This window comes from Streptopelia decaocto (assembly GCF_964273445.1).
Source record: "Streptopelia decaocto genome assembly, chromosome: 3".
NCBI lineage: Eukaryota > Metazoa > Chordata > Aves > Columbiformes > Columbidae > Streptopelia > Streptopelia decaocto.
This window is the reverse complement of record NC_138656.1, coordinates 102,241,494-102,249,491: the sequence shown is the minus strand read 5'-3', so window position 1 is coordinate 102,249,491 and position 7,998 is coordinate 102,241,494. Positions and strand designations below refer to the sequence as shown.

At 35.2% G+C, this 7,998-nt stretch overlaps 1 long non-coding RNA gene across 1 annotated transcript; it reads right to left on the bottom strand.

The window, feature by feature from the left end:
- Nucleotides 1-508: 508 nt before the first annotated feature.
- On the bottom strand, nt 509-6,316 carry LOC309437999. Its single transcript, XR_014183704.1, has 3 exons — nt 6,192-6,316; nt 3,531-3,607; nt 509-550 (listed from the first exon to the last, which is right to left on the bottom strand). It is a non-coding gene; the product is annotated as an uncharacterized lncRNA (long non-coding RNA).
- Between the last annotated feature and the right edge of the window lie 1,682 nt (nt 6,317-7,998).

Genomic DNA, 7,998 nt, shown 5'->3' with positions numbered 1-7,998 from the left:
AGATGAAGAATGTATGTATGTGTAATGAGTATGTATGTGTTTATGAGAAGAAGCCAAGAGAACTTCAATGGGGAGCAGTGAAGGCTCAGGGGGATCTCATCAATGTGTAGAAATTCCTCATGAGGGGAGTAAAGTAAACAGATTCTTTGCACTGGTATCTAGACACAGAACAATGGGTACAAACTGAAAGAAAGGAAATTCCATGTAAGCATAAGAAACAATCTTTTTACAGTGAGGGTGGTCAAACACTGGAACTCATTACCCAGACAGAATGTGGAGTCTCAATTCTTGGAGATATCCAGAACCTGACTGGATATGTAGCTGAGCAACCTGCTCTAGTTGATCCCCCTGTGACTAGAGGTTTGGACTGGGTGACCTCCAGAGGTCCCCTCCAATCTCAGAAATTCTGTGATTCTATGTGATTTTCCATGAATGGCAGATTCTCTAAGCCCATACCTTCTTTTCCATTTTTTCCTTTTCTTTGTTCTCTTATTTCTTCTATGATTTCTCTCCCTTTCAATATAAAACATTCTCCTATATCCAGATTCCACTAAATCAACAGAAAAATACATTGTTTTAATCTTCTGTGTTGAGTACTACAATCTTCTTCCCAACAATTACATTTTCTCATTAAAAAACAAAAAAGGTAAAGCCACCATCTTCATCCCCTAGCATTACACATTCTTTTTCCTTGAAACTCCTCACCTCTTCCCATTACTCCATAAGTTTGTGTCTTTTATAGCTTCTGAAGATCATCCATAACTCACAACCTGTCCAAACATTCAAATAGTTCCCTTTCTACATCACTAATGACATCAATCTTAATATTTAATTTTCACTATTTTTTCATTAATTTTCACTCATTAAATCTTTTCACTTTTTTGATATTGCAACTCAACTGAAAATTACTTGCAGTTTCACCTTTTCTTACTAATAATTTCTTAATAACCTTTTATATTTTGAAATTACAAATGACACAACAAACTTACATGTTTACATTACATGTAAACATTTTCAGCTACTTTGTGCTATTTATAGTTGTTATCAAGAGTTCGGTGTTATATCCAGTCTCTCACCTAAAACGATGAAGCTTAGTACCTGATCTGACCCATAAGAAAGTATGTAAAAAGTAACTGATCTTCAAGTCCCACATTTTGTGAGCAGGATGCCTTGTCTTGTAACACAAATAAAAGGGGACTGGACAGAAAGCAGCATTTACTACATTTACAGCTAAAAAAAAAAAAAAAAAAAAAAAAAAAAGAAAGAAAACAGGCAACACTGTTTTAAAAGAGATTTTGCGATGTAGGCTTAAATCAGCCATTCCACACTGACAGCAGTGTAAACCTGCTTTAAAATGCTTTATAAACTACCTTCTGTGTCTTCTTCCACAACAAGGTAATTTTTAATAAATCATCTGTGTATATCAAACAGGAACCTGAAGCTGCTTCTGTGCAATATAAGGGATCTAACATAATTTAAATGGCATAAAAATTAATTAATATAACAATTCTTTATGCAGTTAATATTTAAATGCTCAATATTGAACAGCTTTCATCCTTATTTTTTGTGTGTAATATAATAATATCCTTTGTTGTTTCGAGACCAAAAGAATACATTTTAGTCACCTGTTTCACCTGTAAGTGGCAACTTCTTATATATATAAGAATATTGTGGCAAGCAAAATGTTTTCCAGGAGCATTTATTCTCTTTTTTTTATTTCATTTAAAAAAAAAAAAAAAAACTGGGGCAAGTCCTAGCACAGTGTGTCAAGTTTCAGCCAAGAGCAAATATTTATGTCTGCATGCCACTTTAAAACATCTTGAAGTCATAAAGGTTGAATTTGGAAGACGTCTGGGGCCACCTAGTGGAATTTTAGGTAAAACCGTGTAAAGCCTGGTGTTCATGTACATGAAATTCAGTTTGCCAGAAAAAGGTGACCCACTCTTCATTTTAACTTCTTTTTCCTCAAATATACAAGGTAAGTTGGCACAACTTTTGTTGGCAAAGTTTAAGGGAAAAAAAGAAAATAAAATAATTAAAAAAAAAAAAAACTATCCAAAGAACTTACTGTTAATGTAAAATACAAAACTAAAGAATGATCCTCTGAGGATAGATTTAGAAATTTCATCCCTAGAAACATATAAATCCATGGTAGACAAGGAAAATATATTGTATAGTGTAAGGCATGGAAACAACAGGAATTAGATACATGACCAAAACAATCTTCTTCATCTGCAAATCCTGTTATTTTAATTTTCCAATGGAAGCTATAGAGCATTCAAGAATAATTCCATCAAACAAGCACACACTTCCTTTCCTTGAAGAAGCAATTCAGATCATATGTCAGAGATATCCTTCAATTTATATTTTTTACCTTAACTCTTGATTTTGACTTTGGAATCATGTGTGATTTCCTCATTACAGAAAAACTGAATATTTCAATGTTAGGTTGATGGCAACATTTCACATACTGTATCTGCAATCTGAGAATTACCTTAGTATTGTATTTACTTCTGGGTGCAATTTAAACACTATTTACTTCAATGTGCAAACCTTTCTATAGGATTTATCATTATTATTTGAAAGATCTCCACAATACAGTCCCAGATAAATTCATACAAAGCTTTGAGATTGCAGTCTACTTACATACAGAGAGAATATACACCATCATCAGTGCTGTCTGCAAGCTTTTCCATTAAATAAATCCTAACATGAAGCATGGAGAAGTAAGGTATTATTACCTTTTCTGCTTCATATCCAACACTTCGCTCCCCCATTCTCGCACAGTTGGACTGTTGTGATCTTCCTGTGTGGGAAGTATCACAACTCCAAAAGGCGGCTTTGCTTGAATTTTGTTATACATGTTACTTGAGTAATGGAACTTGTTGTAAGGACTGTAGCCATAGTACATTGTTTCATATACTCAGGCAGGGTGACCAAAGGCACATAAAAGATAAATGTGAATTATTGTTCCGGTTTATTATTCAGGTTTATTATAGGAAGTTTATGGAATACAGGACAGAAGTCGATAGGAAATCAGGCTTCGATAGTTCATGGAATTAACTACTCAAATTTGCTGTTCTCAGCTCTCCACTGTCTTAGAAATCTGTGATGCTTTGTGATTCTGAGATTTTTTTTTTCCTAAATAACCCTTGGATTAAGAGTCATTTTACCGTATTTTCTATGATGTATACATGTTGTATCATATAACTTTTCCAAATACAATATAATGCTTTTTTATTTCACTAGCCTAAAACAATTATGCATTACAATACATTGTCACTTTCAACTTATTTCCTTCCTTAAGAATACTTTGGAAAAATTAAACCTACTGTCATGCCATACAAATTTAATTTAAGTGCATAGTATCTAAATCAAGATAGAAATTGACCATTTCAAATCACATCTGCTTAACCAGAGTTTCACTACATTCAGCTTTTAACTGAACATAGATATCTGGGAATTTGTTTATACTGTTAGAGTAGAAAACTTAAACCCAAAAGTAAATGGCTGATTTATAACATACTTACTTGATATTATGTGGCTTATTATAGATAAATTGCCATCTGGAAGGCACACGGATAGTACTATGAATTATTGGATTAATCTGCAGAAAAAATAAATCATACATCATTAGCTGATGCAAGATGTTTAAAATATTTTCTTCTCAGAAGCATTCCTTAAATGTAAACACTAGTCCCGCTTTCAAATACTGTCTTTGTTCAGTGCAATATGTTACTTGTCAGTATTTTGGAAAATCTGGCATACTTGAGGAATCCCAAGGTTTTCACTGTTACGTATCTTCTGTCCTCAAAAACCTGTGCTATGCTCATTCACCATTTATCCAAAAGACTTCTCTGTTCCGAAGTGGCTGACCCAATTTAATCAATCAGAGATGTTTCTGTCAAATGGCCTGACAAGCTCTCTCTCCCTGCCTCCACAGCACTTCCAATACTTGCAAAGGCAAGAAGTGAAAAACTGAGACTTGGAATCAAAACAAAATCCAAACCAGGATAAGCAGCAAAACGTTCACAGTGAGTAGGCTAGTAACTGTAAAACCTGTTTTCCCCACCTTCCCTCCCATATAAAACTTGTCCTTTGATGCTAAAGCTGCCAATGCTACATGAGAGAAAAAAAAAAAAAAAAAAAAAAAAAGTGAAAAATCAATGAAAATCAGCAAATGTGTAAGGCAAGGAATTCATTAGACGTAAAAATCTATGATCTCTCTTACAATGTTCATGTTGTATTTAGCCTTGAATCAGCCTCACTAGTTGTATCTATACCTGTAAGCAAAAAAGGTCCAGGGACTGGATGGCACAAAACACAAAATGGCTCATATCCACACCTGAACACTCTTCATAGGAAGTTCTGTCCTCCCCATAGCAAATGTTAACCTCAAAACAAGGACACTGTTTGAAACAGTGGCAAATGACATTTGCCAAAAATGTGTCAGGGACTACAATAACAGATGGGAAATTTTGTTCTATCACTTGCCAGGCCTCGGGACCAAGTCCTGGCCCTGGCCATGCTATTGTAGTACTAAGGTGGCCACTGAGTGTTGTTACAGTTCTATTAACAGATGGGGTGTACATTAACTACTTTTGGCAATTATGCAATTTTGTTTTTCATTTTAGTCCTCTAGTTTCCATTATGGCTACCATTTTTCTAGCTTTGAAGAGTGTTTATGGAGCACAAGAAAACTCTTAAACCAGCCAAATATTACAAGACAATTTATCATGAAATCCTGGTCCCACAGGCATCCACAAAAGGACATGTTACATTTACACTAGTGAATGAAACAGTTACAATACCTATTTCCCAGCCCCAAAACCATATAGAATAATCTGTCTAGTCCATAATGTTAAGCTTACTTAGTCTTCTGAACAAGATTCATGCCTATCGAGAATGGTCTTCGGTCTACCCTAACTTCCAGACTGCGACTGGGAATTGGAGTATGAACTGGCACAAGCCAAAAGCGTGTCACAGTACAAATAACTGTGTTCCAGTACCCAAACATATTCTAGGAGACTGTTTAATGTACTAACAAAGATGCAGCCAAAGGGAAACATACTCTGCTGCTGTGGAGTATAACTATTGCCTAGAGATCTGTTCTGTTCCTGGGCTCGTTTCAATAGAAGAGAAGGTACAAGAAGGGGAGAGCAATGAACACCTACGTCTCGTCACGACACATGGACAGGACACAGCTGGAGTGACTACCCCAGCCCAAGAACCGGTGTTCCCAGATACTTAAGACATCCACTCTATAATTATTTAGATCCGGTCTCTTTCAGTCTATATGCATAAACTCACAATTTCACTCTAAATATGATTTGAGAGCAAAATAATAATAAAATACAGAAAAACTGTCACTTCCAGAGTCATATTTTGTAAATCCTCTCTATTGACAAAGCGATCTTATATGGTACATCACAAACAACTGTACAAAGCGAAGCACTACTGTTTAAATGAGACCCAGATGTTTGTTTCACTAAAATAGCCTCGATAATACAGATCAAATAATATAAGTTTACTGGCAGGTTTTTTATTCACAGTAATTAAAATGTTAATTTAAAAAAGTATTACTATGGCATTTTACAAACTTGTAGTTTAGTAATTTTTGTCAAGTATGTATCAAGGCAAGAACCAAAATTTCAATAAATATATTTTTTTATGTCAAAGTTGCTTGGGAATAATTTATTTATTAATTTATTTATTCTCAGTAAGAATGGTACACATTCAGTGAAGCCAGCAGACTAGCCTGGTTCATTTTCACTGTATTTTCTGATTAAAGCAATGGCAAAGCCAGAAAATAACTACTGTAAATCTCTATTTCAAATCAAAATCCAATTATAATTCAAAATATAGAAAATTAACGAAGGCCTTTCCCATTTAACTGTTACAAATCCAATCCTGTTTGTCTTCACTGCCATATGAGAGGATGCAAAGATCTCATTCAGAATGATAATGACAAGCTAAGCATGCCCAAAGGAACTCCATATTCAGCGTGACCACGCTTTACTACATTTAGGTTTACAATCTATGACATTTACATTCTAATTTTGAATGTTTCTTATCCTCTGTAGCAGTTCAAATCCAAATAAGCTAACTTAACACCTGTGTCATCTAAGTCAGTCTCTTTGACTTCATACTTCATACTTCATACTTCATAAAAATAGGAAAGACGTGCTTACCTGGCATCAGTTTCAGCTGAGAGATGAAAACCATCCAAGATCAGATAAGAAAGAAAAAAAATCTTTACAGTGAGAGTCGGAGTTTGGACGGGGTGACCTCCAGAGGTCCCCTCCAGTCTCAAGAGTTCTGTGACTGTGTGATTAATCAGTAAACGTCATCTACACTTTACACTGTCTGAACTTCTGCTTTTACAGCCTACAGCAAAGAATGCAGAAGAGTAATAATAACTCTTAATTCCTAAAAATACGGAAAATATTGCTGGTAAAGTGATGTTTAAATAGTTACAAAACATGGAAAAAAGTTAAGACAAACTTCAAGAGTAATATTATCTTTGTATCCAAATTTTTACATAATGAATCTCAGGTAAATTGATATTATTATCATATCATATTCTTCCCTTAAATAGCATATTTTAACAGATAAACATAAATTATACATGCATAAAGTAATGAATGGTTATTTTTTCATAGTAATTTAAACAGGCACTATTCATAATTAAACACTTACTGTCATTTCTTTGCTTTTCCCCTCAGGCTTTTTAACTTCCATTTTAATGTAACTGTAGAAGAAAAAAAAAAACACAGTAGATAAAACTTGTTCATTTGTGTCCAAATGGAACAGACAGTCTGAAAATACTTTGGCCTCACTGTGAAATCCTTAATTTAGGATTAAGAGAGACCCTAAAAAGGACACAGGTACCATCGCTTCAATTTACCAGAACTGGAAACTAAATGTTATGCACTACCAGAGAATCTAAACTACTGTCAGGTGTAAGGCTCCCCGTGTTTAGAGGCTTTAAGACACTTCAAAAGGGTTACTCAGAAATCTCACTCTTTGGCCAGGAATTGCCTGCAGAGAGCCAGCAAAAGATAGATGCTAGCCACAGGTAACTGTATGAAATACACAAAATAATTTACTGAGACAAGCAGAGAGAATGCCCTCTATCAGCTCTCAGTCCTGATGCCAAAACTGTCCCTGAGGACTGCTGTACATCTTCTCATGACTGCAGCTAGTGATGGCAACACCCATCTTCAACACAGCAGCCTGAGGACTGACATACTGGCACAGAGTAAGTGTGATTTAAGTCCTGGTCTACAAGTTATTTTTTGTGATGCATGCTCTGTTGTATTGCATTTGTATGTATATGTAAGTATACAGAGAAGGAATTTTGTGGCTGGATTTACTCCACAGTTCCAGTACAGATTTCTGTAAGTGGTCAGTTAAAATCTGATATTTGAAATGGTTTTGGCTGTCTAACAGGCTGATCCTTGGAGGTATTACATTCTGCCATCTTATTTTTCAATGAAGTCTGACCAAAATTTCTGTGCAACCTTCAGTGCCATAGCACAGCTAAGCAACTGCTCATGCTGGATATGTAAAATAATCAAAATAATTTTGTTCAAGTTGAGACCTGCCAACTATTTAATATTGTTCATGAAAACAAGGAATTCCTTAATTTCACAGGGAAGTGATTGATTCCTCAACACAGTTTAACATCAGGTTAAAAATTCCCAACTTTCAAATCCACTGGAAATGCCAAAAACTAGCACAGCACTGCCAAAAATTGTACCAGCAAAAGTAAGAGAAGCACAAAAATGAGATGGAGCATGAGGAGACAGAGGAAAATCTTGTATTGGTTACTAACATGTCAGTTCATCAAAGCAGGTACATAACTTTGAGAAGGGCCGTGGTTGGGTTTTCTTACAGCCCAAATCTCAGAGACAACAGCCCCTGGTGTTACTATTATGGTGTTTAAGGTTTATTTGCTCAGGCCCTCCCTTTTCCACATCTCTGCTGCTACTGGCA